This window comes from Pseudophryne corroboree (assembly GCF_028390025.1).
Source record: "Pseudophryne corroboree isolate aPseCor3 chromosome 3 unlocalized genomic scaffold, aPseCor3.hap2 SUPER_3_unloc_6, whole genome shotgun sequence".
NCBI classification, from domain to species: Eukaryota; Metazoa; Chordata; class Amphibia; order Anura; family Myobatrachidae; genus Pseudophryne; species Pseudophryne corroboree.
Window position 1 is genome coordinate 3502132 of NW_026967552.1, and position 18854 is coordinate 3520985.

Below are 18854 nucleotides of genomic sequence, written 5' to 3' on the forward strand. Positions count from 1 at the left end.
CAAAGTGTTCTGTTTTGTTTTTTTCCTTTTTAAATATAACAATAGATATTTAATTACACCGGCCGGTGGTTGTTTTGAACTTTTAGAATATATTTGAATTTGGCAAGCAATGATAAATAATTATATATAAAGTCTTAATAAAAACATTTTTGCTGAATCTATGTGCGCTGCAAAATATTTTTATTTTCTCTTTTTCTGATTTCTAAGGTTGAGTAGCCTTAATTTGCTGGCAGCACGTAGATTTGGAGTGAATGAGCGCTTGGCTAAATATATTTTTGTTCACCTTATAGGGTAGTACTTCCATATGCTTTTTGGAATCCGCATCACCCGTCCATTGGCGAGTCCATAAGGATCGTCTCGCTGAGATCGACATGGCATTGGCCTTAGAAGCCAGCAATCCAATGTCCCTTTGAGCATCCCTCATAAATAAGACTGCATCTTTTATATGGGCTAGAGTTAAGAATATAGTATCCTTATCCATATTTTCAAAATTATCTGTCAGCTCATCTGTCCAAGCTGCAATTGCGCTACACACCCATGCCGACGCAATCGTCGGTCGTAGTACAGCACCCATATGAGAATAAATACACTTTAAAGGTAGTTTCTTGCCTGCGATCTGCAGGGTCCTTAAGGGCAGCTGTGTCAGGAGATGGTAGCGCCACCTTCTTGGACAAGCATGTCCACATTGGGAGGTGATTCCCAAATCTCCCTGTCCTGTTTAGGGAAGGGGTATGCCATATAAATTCTTTTGGGGATCTGCAGCCACTTCTCCGGAGTCTCCCAAGCTTTTATAAAGAATTCATGTGAAATCCGAGGATTGACCCCCTGATGTTCCCCTTAATTCAGCCTTATCAAGCCTTTCATGTAAAGATGTCACACTTGCATTTAACCTATGCCACATGCTCATCCAATCCTGAGTCGGCACCAGCGATGGGGACACACCACTCATTTGCTCCACCTCCTCCTTGGAGAAGCCTACCGTTTCAGACATGTCGACACACTTACCGACACCCCACACACACAGGGGGTTACCTATAAGGGGACAAAACCCCAACCAGGCCCTTAGGGGAGACAGAGAGAGAGAGAGAATGCCAGCACACACCCAGCGCCCAAACACTGGAATATATGACCAGACAGCGCTTTTATATTTATAATGTTAATCTCCACTCACTGCGTCGCCAATGTGCCCCCTCCTCTTTTTTCCAGCCTGTGAAGCTCAGCAGGGGAGAGAACAGGGAGCCAGCGTTTTCTCATGCAGCCTCTGCGGAGAAAATGGCGCTGATTAGTGCCGGCGGCGGGCTTCGGTCCCCTCATGATATTGTAAGAAAATGGAGGGGGTCTGTGGATTTACTGTCCCACAGCCTAATCCAACATATTTATGCCCAAATTGAGGTTTATTGCTGCCCAGGGCCCCCCCCCCTCCCCTGCACCCTACAGTGCCTCTTGTGTGTGTGTGTGACTGGGAGCAATGGCACGCAGCTTACCGCTGCGCGCTTACCTCATGAAGATCTGATGTCTTCTGTCTTCCGGCATCTGTGAGGACGGCGGCGGCGCGGCTCCGGGACGAACCCCAGGTGAGACCTGTGTTCCGACTCCCTCTGGAGCTAATGGTGTCCAGTAGCCTTAGAAGCAGTGCCCAAATCTTCAAAGCCCTGACCACACCTAGTAACTCGGAATCCTCCAAGTCACGAGTAGCCACAGGCACCACAATAGGTTGGTTTATATGGAAAGATGACACCACTTTAGGCAGAAATTGTGGACGGGTCCGCAATTCTGCCTTGTCCATATGGAAAACCAGATAGGGGCTTTTATGACAAGGCCGCTAATTCTGACACACGCCTAGCTGAAGCCAAGGCTAATAGCATGACCACCTTCCACGTGAGAAATTTTTACTCCACGGTTTTAAGTGGCTCAAACCAGTGTGACTTCAGGAAACTCAACACCACGTTAGGATCCCAAGGTGCCAATGGAGGCATAAAAGGGGGCTGAATATGCAGCACTCCCTTTACAAACGTCTGAACTTCAGGCAGAGAAGCCAGTTCTTTTTGAAAGAAAATAGACAGGGCCGAAATCTGGACCTTAATGGAACCCAATTTTAGTCCCAAAGTCACTCCCTCTTGTAGGAAGTGAAGGAAACGGCCCAGCTGGAATTCCTCCGTGGGGGCATTCCTGGCCTCACACCAAGCAACATATTTTCGCCATATACGGTGATAATGTTTAGCCGTCACGTCCTTCCTAGCCTTTATCAGCGTAGGAATGACCTCATCCGGAATGCCTTTTCTGCTAGGATCCAGCGTTCAACCGCCATGCCGTCAAACGCAGCCGCGGTAAGTCTTGGAACAGACAGGGCCCCTGTTGCAACAAGTCCTGTCTTAGAGGCAGAGGCCATGGGTCCTCTGAGAGCATTTCTTGCAGGTCTGGATACCAAGTCCATCTTGGCCAATCCGGAACAATGAGTATTGTTCTCACTCCTCTTTTTCTTATGATTCTCAGCACCTTGGGTATGAGAGGAAGAGGAGGGAATACATAAACAAACTGGAACACCCACGGTGTCACTAGTGCGTCTACAGCTATTGCCTGAGGGTCTCTTGACCTGGCGCAATACCTTTGTAGCTTTTTGTTGAGGCGGAATGCCATCATGTCCACCTGTGGCAGTTCCCACCGACTTGCAATCTGCGTGAAGACTTCTTGATGAAGTCCCCACTCTCCCGGGTGGAGGTCGTGCCTGCTGAGGAAGTCTGCTTCCCAGTTGTCCACCCCCGGAATGAACACTGCTGACAGTGCTCTTACGTGATTCTCTGCCCAGCGAAGGATTCTGGTGGCTTCCGCCATTGCCACCCTGCGCCTTGTGCCACCTTGGCGGTTTACATGAGCCACTGCGGTGATGTTGTCCGACTGAATCAGCACGATTGGTCGCGAAGCAGAGTCTCCGCTTGACGTAGGGCGTTGTATATGGCCCTTAGTTCCAGGATATTGATGTGAAGGCAAGTCTCCTGACTTGACCACAGACCTTGGAAATTTCTTCCCTGTGTGACTGGCCCCCACCCTCGGAGGCTTGCATCGATGGTCACCAGGACCCAGTCCTGAATGCCGAATCTGCGGCCCTCGAGAAGGTGGAGCACTCTGCAGCCACCACAGGAGAGACACCCTGGCCCTGGGGGATAGGGTGATCAGCCGATGCATCTGTAGATGTGATCCGGACCACTTGTCCAACAGATCCCATTGAAAGGTCCTCGCATGGAACCTGCCAAAGGGAATGGCCTCATATGATGCCACCACCTTTCCCAGGACTCGCGTGCAGTGATGCACCGACACCTGTTTTGGTTTTAATAGGTCTCTGACCAGTGTCATGAGCTCCTGAGCCTTCTCCATCGGGAGATAAACCCTCTTCTGGTCTGTGTCCAGAATCATGCCCAGGAAGGGCAGACGAGTCGTAGGAATCAACTGCGACTTTGGAATATTTAGAATCCAGCCGTGCTGTTGTAACACTTCCCGAGAGCATGCTACGCTGATCAGCAACTGCTCTCTGGACCTCGCCTTTATAAGGAGATCGTCCAAGTATCGGATAATTGTGACCCCTTGCTTTCGCAGGAGCACCACCATTTCCGCCATCACCTTGGTAAATATTCTCGGTGCCGTGGAGAGACCAAACGGCAACGTCTGGAATTGGTAATGACAATCCTGTACCCAAAATCTGAGGTACGCCTGATGAGGTGGATAAATGGGGACATGAAGGTATGCATCCTTTATGTCCAGAGACACCATAAAATCCCCCCCTTCCAGGCTTGCGATGACCGCTCTGAGCGATTCCATTTTGAACTTGAACCTTATCAGGTATATGTTTAGGGATTTTAAATTCAATATGGGTCTGACCGAAACGTCCGGTTTCGGTACCACAAACATGGTCGAATAATAACCCTTCCCTTGTTGAAGGAGGGGAACCTTGACCACCACCTGCTGAAGATACAATTTGTGAATTGCAGCTAACACTATTTCCCTCTCTAAGGGGGAAGCTGGCAGGGCCGATTTGAGGTATCGGTGAGGGGGCATCTCTTCGAATTCCAGCTTGTATCCCTGAGACACAATCTCTATTGCCCATGGATCCACCTGGGAGTAAACCCAGCGTCATGCGGTGGATTTAGTGGAAGCCGGGGAGGACTTCTGTTCCTGGGAACTAGCTGTGTTGTGCAGCTTCTTTCCTCTGCCCTTGCCTCTGGCAAGAAAGGACGCACTTGAAAAAGAGAGACAAGACAAAAAACCCTTGTTTTTTTCCTTGTTCTTTTCCCTTCCCTTTTCCCTTGACCAAAATGGATTCCATGAGATACCTCACCCGTAATCTGATAGGTCTAATTTTCAGTCAGTCAAAACTAAAGAAATCAAGTCATTGGTTACTTTAACCTTCAAGTACTGGCCACAGGAGAGCACCAGAGAGGGGCTCTCGTGACCAAGCCAACCAGGTGAAACGTACGTCGAGATACGTCAACAGTGACGTCATCGCGGCAACGCCCAGTCCGGAAGCGGGCGGCCGCGCTCGTCACTACAGCGGGACTACGAACGGGGAAATCAACCCAGCATCCGCCGCATACAGTGCGGCCGGGGTAACTAACACCAGACCACTAGGGTCTCAAGCGCACCACTACATTTCAGTACATTACGGGAATTTATCCCCTGCCTAACACTGATTATATACTGTATTGTTTTCTGGCGCTGCTGTGTGTTTTCTCTTTACTGCCACTTATACTGGGGGTAATCTCACTAGACCACCAGGGTTTAAATTCATGTTTATACTCACCATAAGTTTGTAAAGAGTTGACAGTTTACCCAAGTCCTAACACCCGCTCATGCCTCTAAGGTTCATTTATTAGATACAGATATCTAACTGTGATTTATACACACAAGTGCATTTATTAGGACATTTTTCTGTGATTTCAACGTGCATGTATATTCAAGATAGCATTTTCTCTACTTTCTGGTATTTATCATTAATCAACTGACACTTGGTACTAATTGTTCCCATTCAGAATATACCATATGTGAGCCAGCTTTGAGCTCCGCAGCAGCAACTCCGACTTTGACTGCTGAACATATGCCACTTGGTATTTGACCTTTTTTATTCATAATATAAGGCTAAAAGTACCATTTGGGAGCTAGCCGTGGGCTCCTTTCTAATATATGACCATTTATCTGTTTTTTTCCCCCAAGGGTCCAGCAAATATTGTGTGAATTGTCATTTAATTTGAGTCATCTTCCAGCTCTGCTCTACCATTTGGTACATTCTTTATTTACAAGTTATCACTACCATTATCATTACCATCTTTCCTTAGACTAATTATTATGATATATACACACACACACCTCACATTATCCTTCTAAACTCCACCCACCACAATACATTTCTATCAATTCCAGACACTCCAAATCACCTTGATATTGTCTGGAAATATTATTTTGAGACCATCAGTGGTCGTGGTTGAGTGTGAAGTACACAAAGCAGTGCACTCTCCCTTTCCACTCAATATTTTCCTTATACCGGCCCACGGCCATACTACCCTGAATACGCCCGATCTTGTCCAATCTCGGAAGCTAAGCAGGCGTGGCCTGGTCAGTACTAGGAAGGAAAACATCCTGAGAATACCAGGTGCGGTGGGCCCCCCTTTTTTAATTCTCCAAAGCTGACTATACCTCTATGTCTGTTTCTGGAAAAACACTCCCGGACCACATATGGTTGATCCATATACAGTACAGACAATAGGAGTACTCTCTATCTCTTTCTCCACATCCCTTACCACAGGCCCACGGCCATACTACCCTGAATGCGCCCGATCTTGTCCGATCTCGGAAGCTAAGCAGGTATGGCCTGGTCAGTATCAGGATGGGAAACCCACTGAGAATACCAGGTGCAGTGGGCCCCCTCTTCTTCATCTATCTCTCTCATAAGAACAACTCCAGTTGACTCAACCTTGCTACCTTATCACGCTTCTATTTTTGAAACCTTCATTTTGAGGCATGTACAGTGACTGTTCTGGATACATTTAATTTATTTTATTTCATCAGAACACACTGATATTCATTCAATATATCACTTCTGACATTTTCACCTTCTCCTAGCAACTTGTACCTCATTTGCTAAAAAGGTCAAACAAGTTTCTTTTTTCTGAATACTAGACACGAGTCCTCAAATTGTCTTATAACTTTTTTTCCTTTTATTCAAGAAACAATTAAAGGTTAAGTTTTATTTTTCTCATCATTTACTCTATTTACATCACATAAATTGTTACAAACGAGTGCTCCCAAACAAGGGTTTTTTGTCTTGTCTCTCTTTTTCAATTGTAGTCTAATCTACAAAATTCCTGGGAGCACCGCCAATCATTAGCAGTTTAAAACTATGGCCCTCATTCCGAGTTGATCGCTCGCAAGGCGATTTTAGCAGAGTTACACACGCTAAGCCGCCGCCTACTGGGAGTGAATCTTAGCTTCTTAAATGTGCGACCGATGTATGCGCAATATTGCGATCACAAACGAGTTAGCAGTTTTTGAGTAGCTTCAGACTTACTCTGCCTGTGCGATCAGTTCAGTGCTTTTCGTTCCCGGCTGACGTCATAAACACACCCAGCGTTCGCCCAGGCACACCCACCGTTTCCCCGGCCACTCCTGCGTTTTTTCCGGAAACGGTAGCGTTTCCAGCCACACGCCCCTAAAACGCCGTGCATCCGCCCAGTAACACCCATTTCCTGTCAATCACAATGCGATCGTCGGAGCGAAGAAAAAGCCGTGAGTAAACTTACTTTCTTCATAGTAAAATTACTTGGCGCAGTCGCAGTGCGAACATTGCGCATGCGCACTAAGAGAATTCTCACTGCGATGCGATGAAAAACTCCGAGCGAACAACTCGGAATGAGGGCCTATATTCTTTCCAACTGCATATATATTGGTTTTTCTATGTCATTTATATACTCTGTTTAGATTGTCAAGACTAGTGCGGTTCCAAATGAAATTTTGTAAGAAAGGACGCACCTCAGACTTTCTTGTGTTTTTTGTGATCGAAAGGACTGCATTTGGTAATACGGTGCTTTCTTAGGTTGTGAGGGAACATATGGCAAAAAGTTTGACTTTCCAGCAGTAGCTGTGGAGACCAGGTCTGAGAGACCCTCCCCCAAACAACTCCTCACCCTTGTAAGGTAAAACCTCCATGTGCCTTTTTGAGTCAGCATCGCCTGTCCATTGCAGAGTCCACAGGACCCTTCTGGCAGAAATCGACATTGCATTTATTCTAGAGCCCAGAAGGCTAATGTCTCTTTGAGCATCTCTCGTATATAGGACAGCGTCTTTTATATGCCCCAGGGTCATTAATATAGTATCCTTGTCCAAGGTATCAAGTTCCTCAGATAAGGTATCCGTCCATGCTGCTACAGCACTACACACAGGCCGACGCAATTGCCGGCCTTAGTAAGGTACCTGAATGTGTATAAATGGACTTCAGGGTACCCTCTTGTTTTCTATACCCAGCATCTTTTAGGGTGGCCGTATCCTGTGACGGCAGGGCTACCCTCTTGGATAAGCGTGTTAGAGCTTTGTCCACCCTAGGGGAGGATTCCCAGCGTAACCTGTCCGTTGGCGGGAAAGGATACGCCATAACCATCCGTTTGGAAATCTGCAGTTTTTTATCTGGAAATTCCAAAGCCTTTTCACATAACTCTTTTAGCTCATGTGAAGGGGGAAAGGTCACCACCTGCCTTTTTTCCCATACATATGAACCCTCTTGTCAGGGACTGGGGTTTCCTCTGTGATGTGCAACACATCCTTCATTGCTATAATCATATAACGGATGACTTTAGCCAATTTAGGCTGTAACTTTGCATCATCGCAATCAACACTGGAGTCAGAATCCATGTCGGTATCTGTGTCAACAATTTGGGATAGTGGGCGCTTCTGAGACCCTGACGGCCTCTGCGACATAGGATCGGGCATGGGCTGAGACCCCGACTGTCCTAAGGTTTCAGCTTTATCCAACCTTTTATGCAAGGAATTAACATTATCATTTAAAACCTTCCACATATCCATCCAATCAGGTGTCGGCGCCGTCGGCGGCGACCCCACATTCATTTGCTCCCGCTCTGCTTCCACATAGCCTTCCTCGTCAAACATGTCGACACAAGCGTACCGACACACCACATACACAGGGGATGCTCTTTTTGAAGACAGTTCCCCCACAAGGCCCTTTGGAGAGACAGAGAGAGAGTATGCCAGCACACACCCCAGCGCTATATGTTCCAGGAATCGCACAGTAACTTAGTGTTAACCCAGTAGCTGCTGTATAATATGTTTTTGCACCTAATTTATGTGCCCCCCCTCTCTTTTTACCCTCTTCTACCGTGAATCTGCAGGGCAGAGCCTGGGGAGCTTCCTCTCAGCGGAGCTGTGGAGAGAAAATGGCGCTGGTGAGTGCTGAGGAAGAAGCCCCGCCCCCTCAGTGGCGGGCTTCTGTCCCGCATTTCTGTACACAATTATGGCGGGGGCTCATGCATATACACAGAGCCCAACTGTATATATGCCCAACTTTTGCCAAGAGGTCCTAATTGCTGCCTAGGGCGCCCCTCCCCTGCACCCTACAATGAGTATGTGGGTGTAGTGTGGGAGCAATGACGCACAGCTGCAGTGCTGTGCGCTACCTCAGTTTGAAGACTGGAGTCTTTTGCCGCCGATTTTGAAGTCTTCTTGCTTCTTTCACCCGGCTTCTGTCTTCCGGCTCTGCGAAGGGGACGTCGGCGTGGCTTCGGGATCGGACGACAAAGGGTGAGATCCTGTGTACGATCCCTCTGGAGCTAATGGTGTCCAGTAGCCTAAGCAAGACCTATCTGCAGAGAGTAGGGCTGCTTCTCTCCCCTCAGTCCCACGATGCAGAGAGTCTGTTGCCAGCAGATCTCCCTGAAAATAAAAAACCTAACAAAATACTTTCTTATAGCAAGCTCAGGAGAGCTCACTAAACAGCACCCAGCTCGTCTGGGCACAGATTCAAACTGAGGTATGGAGGAGGGACATAGAGGGAGGAGCCAGAGCACACTAGTATCCAAATTCTTCCTTAAAGTGCCCTGTCTCCTGCGGAGCCCGTCTATTCCCCATGGTTCTTTACGGAGTCCCCAGCATCCACTAGGACGTTAGAGAAATACGGGGGACCTACGTCTTTTGTCCCCCATATTTTTGGCACCAGGACCGGATGCAGAGCCCGGTGCTGGTTGTTAAAATACGGGGGATCCCCTGTCATCCCCCCCCCCCGTATTTTTACATCCGGCTCAAAGAGCCCGGGGCTTGTTTAAGCTTAGGAGGGGGGACCCCACGCATTTTTTTTCAGGATTTTTAACCCATTCCCACAGAAAAACATGCTCAGATCTCTCCATAATATTTTAGTCAGTTTAAAAACTAAAAATATTTAAAAAAATATATTAAATAATACTTGTGGCTCCTAAATAGACAAACCAAGTAGATAATCCCTTCTAATATAAACAGATATGCTATTACCAATAAAAAAAAAACCACCAAAAAAACATGTTTTTAAAATTTGAATATACTTTTGTCGAAAAGCCGCAATTTAACCATTGCAGACATGTCGAATTTGACAAATGTCGAATTGCAAAAAGTCGAATCTGAAACGGACGTTTTTTTGTCGAAAAGTACTGTATTGCAATGTTGAATACGTTTTTTTTGTCGAAAATGCCCCGTTTTTCGACATTTGCGGCAATTCGACCGCAATTGCATATGGCCCTATATCTATCTCACTGGGGCTCTGCACTCACTATAATAACTAACAATAATAAACAGGGGAGATTTAGTTCACCTACTGACCAATGCATTTAAGCCTGCAGCCCCCGACAAGAGACCCCACTATACTGCAGGGCCGATCTCTATTGCTCAAAATAATTACCAGAAAAACAGCTATCACATTAGTGTTACACTTTAGGTATGCTGCTACCTGGTCTAAAGCTCACAGCAACTTACCTTATATAGCTGAGACCGTTACCTACACACCTAATGTAAAGCACCCAGGAGAACAGCGGACACAATCTATAATTAACTTAAGTCAGAGTGCATGAGAGAAGGTGACCACAAAAAGATTAATGAAAAACTAATCTAATAAACAAAAAGGATATATATATATATATATATATTTATTCTCCTATGTAACCTGTAGATCTGCACACACCAGGAGATAGACATTTATGTATGTAGTAAGGCTACTGGGAGACCTTAAATTGAGCAATATTGGATCTGGCCATTACATTCCCTAAAGTCATAACCTCAGAACTGCACAGGGCAGGGACTATTATTCACAAGTAATTAGGAATTTGTTCATCAGGAACAAATCCACAATTACCGTTTAAAGTTTACACAATTATTTGAAGTCTACACAATTGATATTTGAAGATAACAAGACTTACCAGGGTTAACTCTTTTTCTTTGAGAAAAAAGGTACTACCACCTATACGCGCTATCCAATACAATACATAAATGATACAGTGAATGATGTACAAACAATGTAATATCAATGATGGATATCCCAAATGATGTGAAAATATATATAGAAGGACATCTTTTTCTTTGAGGTCCACAGGATCCACAGTCCTTGTATTGGGGTGTAGGTGGTAGGAGTTGACTGGGCACCACACAGTTAAGCTTTTAGCTCCCATGATGCACCGGTCCTCCTCCTCATATACCCCGCCTCCGGCCTAGGGAAGCTAGTTTTGTTAACAAGCCAAAAGGCAGGAGCCGGATTTCAGGAGATAAGGAAGACTTGAACATACAAGACACTATCCTGCAGAGTAGAAAAAATCAAAAGGGGGGAAAATATTGGATTTTAATTACCTGCCGGTAAATCCTTTTCTTGTAGTCCTTAGAGGATACTTGGGTCCACATTAGTTCCATAGGGTATAGACGGGTCCGCTAGGAGCCATGGGCACTTTAAGAAATTAATAGTGTGGGCTGGCTCCTCCCTCTATGCTCCCTATACCAGACTCAGTCTAGAAACTGTGCCAGAGGAGACGGACATACTTCAAGAGAAGGATTTAACTGAACAGTAGTGAGATTCGAACCAGCACACACAACCAAGAGGAAAGCCATGCTAACCAAACTTGAAAAGGAACAGCAATGGCTGAACCAACTATAATAATACTTAACCAAGTAACAGTGCAGAAAAACGAAGCACCGGGCGGGCGCCCAGCATCCTCTACGCACTACGAGAAAAGGATTTACCGGTAGGTAATTACAATCCTATTTTCTCTTACATCCTAGAGGATACTGGGGTCCATTTAGTACCATGGCGATGCACCAAAGCTCCCAAAACGGGTGGGAGAGTGCGGAGGTTCCTGCAGAACTGATTGATCAAACTGAAGGTCCTCAGCGGCCAAAGTATCGAACTTGTAGAACTTAGCAAACGTGTTCGACCCTGACCAAGTAGCCGCTCGTCAAAGCTGTAAAGCAGAGACACCCCGGGCAGCTGCCCAGGAAGAAACCACCAACCGAGTGGGCCTGAACCGATTTTGGAACCGGCAAGCCTGCCGTAGAATAAGCATGCTGGATAGTAAGCCTGATCCAGCGAGCAATAGACTGCTTTGAAGCCGGGCACCCAATTTTATTGGGATCATAGAAAACAAACAGCGAGTCAGATTTTCTGTGACAAGCCGTCCGCTTCACATACATTTTCAAAAACCTCACAACATCTAAGGACTTTGAAGAAGCAGAGGTGTCGGTAATCACCGGAACCACAATAGGTTGGTTGATGTGAAATGCAGACACCGCCTTAGGAAGAAACTGCTGACGAGTTCTGAGCTCAGCGTGATCCTCATGAAAAATCAAGTAGGGGCTCTTGTGAGGCAATGCCCCCCCAGTTCCGACACGCGCCTGGCTGAAGCCAGGGCCAACAGTGTAACTGTCTGCCACATAACAAACTTTACGTCCACTGCCTGTAAATGCTCAAACCAATCCGATTGGAAGAACTGCAAACACCACGTTGAGATCCCAAGGTGCCATAGGAGGCCCAAAGGGCAGTTGGATGTGCAGAACACCCTTCAAAAAAGTCTGAACCTCAGGAAGAGACACCAATTGCTTCTGGAAGAAAATGGACAAGGCCGAAATCTGAACTTTCAAGGAGCCCAAACGGAGGCCCACATCCACTCCTGCCTGCAGAAAAAGGAGAAACTGTCCCAGCTTAAATTCCGTTGCAGGAATTTTCCTGTTCTCACACTAAGACTTATTTCTTCCAAATACGGTGGTAATGTTTAGACGTTACCCCCTTTCTGGCTTGGATCAAGGTTGGAATAACCTTATCCGGAATCCCTTTCTGGGCTAGAATTTGACGCTCAACCTCCATGCCGTCAAACTTAGCCGCGGTAAGTCTTGATAGACTAACGGCCCCTGTTGCAGAAGATCCTCTCAAAGAGGAGGAGGCCACAGGTCCTCCAGGAGCAACTCCAGTAGATCCGCGTATCAGGCCCTTCTTGGCCAGTACAGAGCAATAAGAATTGCTTGAACCTTTTCCCTTTTTATTTTTTTTGAGAATCCTTGGGATTAACGGAAGTGGTGGAAACACGTAGACCATCTGGTAGACCCATGGAGTCACCAGAGAGTCCGCCGCCACTGATTGCGGATCTCTCGACCTGGAACAATATCACTTGAGCTTCTTGTTGAGACGAGAGGCCCTCATGTCGATTTGGGGAAGTCCCCACCGACGTGCCAGGGACCCGAACACCTGCGGGTGAAGGCCCCACTCTCCTGGATGGAGGTAGTGTCTGCAGAGGGAGTTTGCTTCCCAGTTGTCCACTCCCGGAATGAAGATTGCCAACAACGCCACCACGTCTTTATGCCCAGAGGAGAATCCTTTTTACCTCCGACATTGCAGCTCTGTTTTTCGTTCCGCCTTGTCGGTTTATGTATGCTGCTGCCGTCACATTGTCCGACTGAACTTGTATGGCCTGATCTTGAAGAATATGGGATGGGAGGCGTTGTATACGGCCCTGAGTTCCAGAATGTTGATCGGAAGAATAGATTCTTGACTTGACCATTTTCCTTGGAACTGTTCCCTTTGGGTGACTGCTCCCCAACAACTGAGGCTTGCGTCTGTGGGTAGCAGAATCCAATTTTGAATCCCGAACCTTCGGCCTTTGGCTAGGTGAGAAGTCTGAAGCCACCACAGAAGATAAATCCTGGCTCTTGGCGACAGACGTATCCTCTGGTGCATGTGGAGATGCGATCTGGACCATTTGTCCAACAGATCCAGCTGGAAGGGCCTTGCGTGAAACATTTCATATTGCAGAGATCAGTAAGAGGCCACCATCTTCCCCAAGAGGCGAATGCACAGGTGCACCGAAATCCGGGTAGGTCTTAGAACCTACGGGACGTACCCTCGATAGGATCACCAATGCCTTTTGCATTGGGATGAATACCCTCCGCGCCTCTGTATCCAGTATCATTCCCAGGAACGGACGCCTCCGTTCACTCCCCGCAAGTGGAGGAGTAACATCAACTCTGCCATCACCTTGGTGAATACCTGTGGAGAGTCCAAATGGCAGGGCATGGAACTGGTAGTGGCAGTCCTGTAACACAAACCTGAGATAAGCCTGATGAGGCGGCCAAATCGGGACATGAAGTTACGCATCCTTGATGTCCAGAGACATCAGGAATTCCCCATCCTCCAAACCTGAGATCACCGCTCTCAGAGATTCCATCTTGAATTTGAACACGTTTAAATATGGGTTCAGAGACTTTAGGATTAAAATGGGTCACACCGAACCGTCCGGTTTTGGCACTACAAACAGTTTGGAATCATAACACTTGTTTTGTAGGTGACGTGGAACTGGCACAATGACCTGAGTCTGTACCAGTTTTTTTTTTTTTTTTTACATCAATAATTTTTATTCAGATTTTTTTTTGTTATGCACAACAGGGGTACAGAAAGAAAAGGAGAGGGGGGGAAGGGGGAGCAGTAAATACATAGGAGAGACATTTTGTATACTTATACATACATTTCCAAATCGATCAAACATGTGTATCAGAAGGAGTACAATGGACATAATGTAGTGAGGGGTACATAATAAAGGAAAAATAAAATAAAAAATGAATGAGTCCACAATAACTCCAAGAACTGCAACCAAGAGCACCGAGCGGCCCCATGCCTAGGAAGGGGAGGCGTCTCCAACTAGGGTAAGGGTGTGAGGGTGAATGTCCGGGGAGGACGATCGCCGTACTAAGTTGGCTCCCTCACCCTCCGTGGTAAAGAGCATCCAAGGCTTCCAACGCACTAGAGGGGACTTGGCAGAGAGGGAGCAAGGCATATACTCAGTCTCCATCAAGAATTGCTTCTGAATTTTATGTATGACTTTCATTAGGGGGGGGGGGGGGGTACGGATTGTTTCCAGTTCTGGGTTAAGGCCGCTCGGGCTGCAAGGCAAATATGACCCAAACCATATTGTAAATTAGCACCTACGGTGCGCGGGTAGACATTTAGTAAAGCGATGAGTGGGGTGGGGGTCAGGATGAGTCCCAGTACTTTATTAATCAACCCAAACACCTCGACCCAGTACGACTTAATAGAGGCGCAGGTCCAAATATATGAAAAAGATGGCCCACCTCACCGCAGAGACGCCAACAAAACTTCAAGCATGCAGGCCAAATCGTGTGCAACCTATCGGGTGTGAGATATAACCTATGCAGTAACCTGACGTGCATCTCGGAATGGTTTAGGCATTTAGACAGAAAAATGTGTTGCCATTAGGGTTCGGTAAGGGTACAGCCAATATCAACCTCCCACCTGATTTGGGCTCTAGTTTTAAGAACGGGAACTAATGCTAGTAGTGTCTTGTACCAGAAGGAGATCTCACCTGCAGAGTCATCCTTAAGAAGACGACCCAGGACTTGAGACATAGTAGGGTGCAATGGGGGAGGGGGTAAGGTGTAGGCTGTTCCACCAATGTTGTATTTGATAGTATCTGAGCCTCTCAGATTCAGGTAAAGCAAAGCGTTCTTGGATGGTAGAGAAGGAGCTGAGCACAGGCCCGTTGAGCAGATCTCCCAGTAGACCGATCCCCCTAGAACGCCAAATTGTCAAATTAAGATTAGGGCGGTTACTGTGCGTAGGGAAATTCGAAGCAAGGTATGAAGGGGAGAATATGAGTCGATGGTCAGTTGATCCCAGACCTGTAAAGTGGCTCGGGTTGAGGGGAGAAGGCGTAGATCCGAGGGTCGCATAGATTTAGGTAGCCAAAAAAGATCCCTCAAGGGGAACCTGGGGCAGGTTAGTCCCTCCAAACACGTCCACTCCGAATGGGCATCACTAGTGAGAGCTTTAATCTGAGCCAAAAGGCAAGCTTCTTGGTGTAGAGGGAGGTTTGGCATGTCGAGGCCGCCTACTCTCCTAGGTAATGACATCCTGGCGCGGGACAATTTAGGTGGTCGCAAAGACCAGACATAATTGGTGAGGATAGTAGTAGCCTTATCTAAATATTTCTTGGGGAAGACAAAGGGGATTGTGCGATACAGAAACATTAATTTGGGAAGCAACGACATTTTAAAGGCGGCCAGGAGTCCCAGCCATGATATCTCATAGTTGAGCCACGATTTGGTGGACAATTGTAGCGCAGTCAGTAAAGGGGGGAGGTTAACATCAAATACAGAAGAGGAGGATGGGGGGATATGGATACCCAAATACTTTATCAAGGTTGTTTGCCAATTGTAGGGGTATTTAGTACGCAGAGGGGCCATGGAATGAGCGAGATTGATAGGCAGAGCGTCAGTTTTAGTTGTGTTTAATTTGTAGTAGGACGCTGCAGAGTACCTATCTATAATATTGTGTAAATGAGGGAGTGAGGAGCAGGGGTCGGTTACAAATAAAAGAACATCATCTGCAAATAAGCATAGTTTATGGGGGACGGTGCCTAGATGGAATCCTGGGAACTGCGAGTCCGCCCGAATCTTAGCAGCCAAGGGTTCAATCGCCAGGACAAAAATGAGAGGGGAGAGGGGGCAGCCCTGATGCGTGCCATTGTAGATTGGGAAAGAGGAAGACAGGAAACCATTACTAAAGACCCAGGCCGAGGGCGAGAATAGATGACAGGATACGGTCGCGGAAGCCAAATTTCAATAATACTTCCCGTATGTAGGTCCAGTTTATGCGGTCGAAAGCCTTCTCCGCATCTAATGATAACAGGAGGAGGCCCTAATCACGGGCTATGGAGTCTACGAGGTTAAATACCCTACGGGTATAATCAGACGCTTGTCGACCGGGGATGAATCCAACTTGATCAGGGTGTATCAAGGAGGGAAGGAGGGCGTTCAGTTGGTGAGCTATTAATTTAGCATATATTTTAATGTCTCCGTTTAACAACGCGATGGGGCGGTAGTTTTGGCAAGAAGTCAAGTCCTTACCTGGTTTGGGGATCGTGACAATACGAGCCTCCAGCATCTCCGTTGGGAGAGTGCCCTGAGAAGTGATTTCATTATAAACTGTTACCAGGGAGGGAGCCAGGAGGTCCTGGAGTGAAGCATAAAAATCATTTATAAAGCCGTCTGGGCCTGGGGCCTTATCTTTAGGGAGGGATTTAATCGCCCTTAACGTGTCCGTGGTGGACCAGGGGGCATTCAGTGCTTCTAATTGGTCATCGGTAATGGAAGGAAGTTTTAAGTCAGCGAGGAAGGAGTTGATAGAGGGAAGAGTGGGCTGCGGGGTAGAAGGGTCAGTCGAGAGATTATAAAGTTGGGAATAGAAGCCAGCAAACTGATTTGATATCTCCGAAGGGATAGATATTTTGGCGCCTGTTGGGGATATAATAAGCTTAATTCTATTCCTAGCTTGTTGCGCTCTAGGCTTACGAGCAAGCAGTTTTCCTAGGGTCAAGGACCAGATTGAAGTCCCCCATGAGTAGGAGCGAGCCTGTACGGTTCCTCTGGATAACTAAACATAGTTTACGTAAAAAGGCCACTTGGTTTGAGTTAGGGGCATAAGCTGAAACCAGGGTAATCAGTTTGTCATTTAAAAGGCCACTCAAGATAAGATAGCGGCCATTTTTATCAATATGGCTACACCATTCCTCTTAAAAGGGCTGTTTGCGAAATAACCGATAGGGAACCTGTGGTCTTTATACGTAGGGGGCGCTAAGGACGAAAAGTGCGTCTCCTGCAGCGCAATAACATCTGCCTTGTGCCTAGCAAAATAGTCCAATGCTAACCTTCGTTTATTAGGGGAATTTAACCCCTTAATGTTCATGGACAGCACCTGGAGCATCGGGATAGTCTAAAGCACGCCATGAGTGGTGAGATATTTCTGTATACATGTAAGAAATGGTTTTGTCTCATACAGTTAGAGTGTTGCGAAGGGGGGGGGGGGGAGGGGAGGGAGGAAATAACAAGGGAAGATAGGGTAAGAACAAACCAAAACGACCCAGTGCATCGGGTCGGTATAACTACTGCAAGGGAAGCAGAAAAATGCAGCAGTACATTAGCGGGGGGTGTGGGGGGGGGGGAACATGTGGCCTGACGCCACCACCACCTATGACCTAGATAAGGAGAAAGGGAAAAAAAACATATACAAATACAAATATGACTACCGACCATGTAAGGACAACAGAGAACATATACGCATGGACTAATAAACTAAACCATGAGGACGGAGCCGGGACTCCAGCAGTACAACTACTAAGAGGGTGACTCACGTGGCCGCGTCTAGACGAATAGTTAAGACCTATCCGCTAGAACCGTACAGCGTAACGTCCATATTCAAAGTCCAGGTTTACAGTGACGACTTCAGGCGACGAGCCACTCCGACTGAAGGGTTGACTGTTTCTTGGATCCAGGCGGCATCGTGACAGGGATATCCCACTCAGATAGCAGCTTGACTCCTCCTTCCAATGAGGCAACTGTGTAGGATTTATTTTCATATGAGATGATGAGCTTTATCGGAAAACCCCATCGGTAATTAATCTCTTGGTCACGAAGCGCTAGTGTAACAGGGATAAACGATCGTCTTTTAGCCAAAGTCAAAGTCGAAAAATCCGGAAAGAGTCGTAACCACCAAGCGCATCAGAGTCGGAGTCTCTTGCCGCCTTTAGGATGCGTTCTTTCATCGTGAAGAAGTGCACTCTCATGAGCGTGTCTCGCGGGAGCAAGGGGGGCAACGAGCGTGGTTTAGGTAGTCTATGGATCCTGTCTATAAGTAGCTCCCTGGGATCAGCCCTGGGCAAGAGCTTCCTAAATAACGCGGTGGCGTAATCTTCCAGCTCGGAATTTTGCACGGAGTCGGGAATGCCTCGGATCTTGATATTATTGCGCAAAATCTGTCCTCGATATCCGCAATCTTGAGTTTAAACGCCTCCAGGTCATTCTGCTGTTAATCATGTGCCGCTATGAGGTCGTTGTGAGACGAGACCAATTCCTCGACTTTCCGTTCCAGATGGTCTGTGCGTTCCCCTATAGCATGCAATTCTGTCTTAACCTCTCGGACAGCCGCTGTGAGATCTTGAGTCAGCTCTGTTTTAAATGCTGATAGAGCCTGGTACAGAGTTTTGACCGTGAGAGGGGCGTCGGATTCCGGGTCGAACCCCGGCACAGAAGCAGGACTGCAGAGAGGGTCTGACGCAGAGGTGGCTATAGGGGACTTCTGTGCAGTAGGAGGGGCAGGAGCCGCTTTCTGAGACGAAAAAGATACTCTAGGAGGGAGCACCTCTTTAACCGGAGGCATTCTGAAGCGATGGATCCCGGAGAATATATGGTGACAGGTTAGGTAAGCATAGAGGTCAAAGGTGGTGGTGTGTAAAGGGTCTGGACTACATCAGAAGAATGGCATCACCAGGGGCCCGGCATCTGGCTGTCAGCCT

At 47.1% G+C, this 18854-nt stretch overlaps 2 pseudogenes; both read left to right on the plus strand.

Annotated features, from left to right (window-relative positions):
• The first annotated feature begins 5532 nt into the window (after positions 1 to 5532).
• Positions 5533 to 5650, plus strand: LOC134984534 (5S ribosomal RNA; annotated as a pseudogene).
• Positions 5651 to 5791: 141 nt separating this feature from the next.
• LOC134984532 (5S ribosomal RNA) lies at positions 5792 to 5909 on the plus strand (annotated as a pseudogene).
• Positions 5910 to 18854: the final 12945 nt, after the last annotated feature.